The sequence below is a fragment of the Microtus oregoni genome, unplaced genomic scaffold (genome assembly GCF_018167655.1).
Source record: "Microtus oregoni isolate MIOR12 unplaced genomic scaffold, Mior012 000171F_ref0000002, whole genome shotgun sequence".
NCBI lineage: Eukaryota > Metazoa > Chordata > Mammalia > Rodentia > Cricetidae > Microtus > Microtus oregoni.
This window is the reverse complement of record NW_024544827.1, coordinates 558,316-561,814: the sequence shown is the minus strand read 5'-3', so window position 1 is coordinate 561,814 and position 3,499 is coordinate 558,316. Positions and strand designations below refer to the sequence as shown.

The window sequence follows — 3,499 nt, the reverse complement described above, 5'->3', positions numbered from 1 at the left end:
TAACAGTAAGATCCAGGGTTAGTTTTTGTAGCCGCGGCTGGCCCTTCTGCCTCTGGCACGTTCAAACTTCCGGCCCTTGGAGCGGACATAGGGTTTGGTATGGCTGTGTGGGGTTCCTGGGGCCTTGCCAAAATGCCGGTACACCTCTCGGCCCTTCCGAGGTCCAGACAGGAGCACAGTGCCACGGCCCTTGGGAGACTCCAAGGCCAGCTGGTCAAAGGTGAGGATCTTACCCCCAGCCTTGAGGATGCGACTTCAGGCCCGGCAGTGCACACACCTTCAGTTTGGGCACATCGAGAATCCTCACGTCATCTGTGACCGTCCCCACAACCACAGCCGTCTTGTTTTCTCGGCCAGGAAGCTTCATCTTTCGGATCATCCGGGATAGGGACAGAGGTGGCCGGTTGGTGCGACTCATGAATAACCTTTTCAGCACAACCTGATTGAAGGTGGAGTTGGTTCGCCTGGCCAGAAACCTGTACAGCTTGACCAGCAGCCATAGGTAGATGTCCTGGCTCTTGTGCTCCTTGCGCCAAACCTTTTGGTCCTTGTTGTGGCGGATGTCAACACCCATGATGGCGCCTCCTGCACGGCCTGGTCCGGAAAGCTGGACTACGGTTTTTAAAGACTTTAAGTAGGAGAGTACTATCTGGGTTTTTTTTTTTTTTCACCATTTAACAAACAAATAGTTGTGAGAATGAACAAAAGTGAACACTTGGTTGGGACTTTATTACCACAGGGAAAGATGGTTCTGAATCATTGACACATGGAAGAAATGAATTCTGCTTTCCTCCTATGTTTACCTAGTAGAATAACGTGAATCACAGCCGGCAATCTTCTGTAGAAGATATGTCCTCAGCTGGGTGGTGATGGTGCACGCCTTTAACCCCAGCATTCCGGAGGTCGAGGAAGAGTGGAGCTCTGTGAGTTTGAGTACAGCCTGGTCTACAGAGTGAGTTCCAGGACAGCCAGCCCTGTTACACAGAGAAATCCTGTCTTGAAAAAACAAACAAACAAGCAAAAGGCTGGAGTGATGGTTCAGTGGTTAAGAGCACTGGGTGCTCTTCTAGGGGACCTAGGTTCAATTTCCAGCATCCACATGGCAGCTCACAACCATTTATAGCACCAGTTTCTGATGCCTTCATACAGACATACATGCAGGCAAAACACCAATGCACATAAAATAAAAATGAACAAATTTAAAAAAGAAAAACAAAAAAGATATGCCCACATGTGTGTTCTGTTGTGTTGTGTGGGTGTGTGTGCAAAAACATAAAGCTATAACTGGAGGGAAAGCATGTGTTTATTTTTATGTACTCTAAGAGTCATATATATAGTACATCTGAGAAGACAGAAAACAGTGCATGTGTTACACATGTAAAGGACTTGTCTACATAGATAGAATCATGTTAGTAAGCTTTAGAAATACCAGCGTCAACAGGGAATTCCATTAACAACTAACCCAGTAAAACTAGGCAGATGTTAACTATGTGCAGATTTTATTAGGCTACCTAGCTCATATTTACTATTTAAATCTTTATATGATGAAATATAATGATGAGTTGTAAGAACAAATACATGAAGGGAGCTGGAGAGAGGGTTATGGGTTTAGGAGCACTTCCTGGTCAATCATGAGGACTGGAGTTTGTGTAACAAGTCTGACATTCTGTAAACACCTACAAAGCCAGGTCCAACGCCCTCTTATAATCTCTGCCCATGCATAGGCATACACACCTGCACACATGTGAGCATACATTCACACAGGCACATCATACCCGTACATAAATAAAAGGAATTTTTTTCCCAATTAATTATGCATGCACACGTCACTTACATAGCACACAGTCAGCACAGACACAGAGACATTCATACACAGATACATTCACACAGTACAGACTTACCTGGGACTCGAACCAGCAACCTTGGGCTCTGTAGGCGGAGCTCCCATCCTCTCAGCCAGCGCTCCGACCATTCAATAAAATGAATCTTAAGACAAAGATCGGCACTGGAGAGATGACTTAGTGTTTAAGGGCACTGGCTGATGTTTTAGAGGACTTGGGGTTCAATTCCCTGCACCTGCATGTCAGTTCACAAGTCTTTGTAACTCTAGTTTCGTGGGATCTGGTGCCCTCTTCTGGCCTCTACAGGTATCAGACACATCTATTACACAACAATGTACATGTAGGCAAAATACCCAAACACATAAAAGAAAAGTAAAGAAAATATTAAAGAGGGGCTGGAGAGATGGCTCAGTGGTTAAGAGCATTGCCTGCTCTTCCAAAGGTCCTGAGTTCAATTCCCAGCAACCACATGGTGGCTCACAACCATCTGTAAAGAGGTCTGGCGCCCTCCTCTGGCCTTCAGGCATACAGACAGAATATTGTATACATAATAAAATAAATAAATATTAAAAAAAAATTAAAAAAAAGAAAATATTAAAGAAAAAGAAATACAAAGACCAGAAGAGCAAAACCTTCATTGTTGCTATTAATATCCAAGCCTAGAAATGGCCTTTTCCCGGCTAAATGTACATCCCCTCTTAATATAAAAGAAAAGTAAAATCCCACTTACTGGGAAGTAGAATTGTTTCAATAAATTTTATCAGTGGCTGTTACCATCACGTTAATAGGCAATCTTCACTTTCCATGGACTAAAACTATAATGACTCTAGTGCATTTTCTGTTTCAATTTCTCTGCCTAGTATCTAAAATCAGAAAAAAGTTTGAGGCTGGGTCATTAAGACAGGTCTGAAAAAAACGGGTTATTTTTGTTGCTCCCTTTCCCCAGAAGAATGCTTTTCTATTTTTAAAGCAAACACACATAATAAAAATTAATTCTACAAGCCGGGCAGTGGTGGTCCATGCCTTTAATCCCAGCATTTGGAAGGCAGAGACAGGAAGATCTATGTAAGTTTGAAACCAGCATGGGCTACAATGTGAGTTCCAGGACAGCTAGGGCTACCCAGAGAAACCCTGTCTAGAAAACAAAAAACAAAAAAAAAGAGAGAAAATTTTGTTATGGCATTATTATACATATGTTATTATACTTTGCTCTTATTTACCCCCCATAGCTACCACCCCCCGCCTCTCCTTAGTCTCTAACCTCGCTCTAAATGGTTGCCACTTCTGCTTTCATTCACATATATTCCATTACTCTCTTTTTTGTGTTTCTGCACATAGTTTATTTTGCCTACACAATGATTTGATTCATTTTCCTGATAATGTCATGATTTCATTTTTTCCAATGCTGATTAAATTCCATTTTAAACCACATTTTTTCATCCATTTATGTTTTGATGGGCATCTAGGTTGATTCCATTTCCTAGCTCCTGCAAATGGAGCAGCAATGAATACTGATGTGTAAATTTCTCTACGGTGGATATAGATTTGTTTAAGTATATTCCCGGGAGTATTATAGCTTACTCATGTGATAGTTTTATCTTTAGTTTTTCCTCAGGAAATTTCACACTGTCACAGCAGTCGCCATCAGTTTATATTCC

At 42.1% G+C, this 3,499-nt stretch overlaps 1 pseudogene; it reads right to left on the bottom strand.

Annotated features, from left to right (window-relative positions):
- On the bottom strand, positions 1-574 carry LOC121445282 (annotated as a pseudogene).
- Positions 575-3,499: the final 2,925 nt, after the last annotated feature.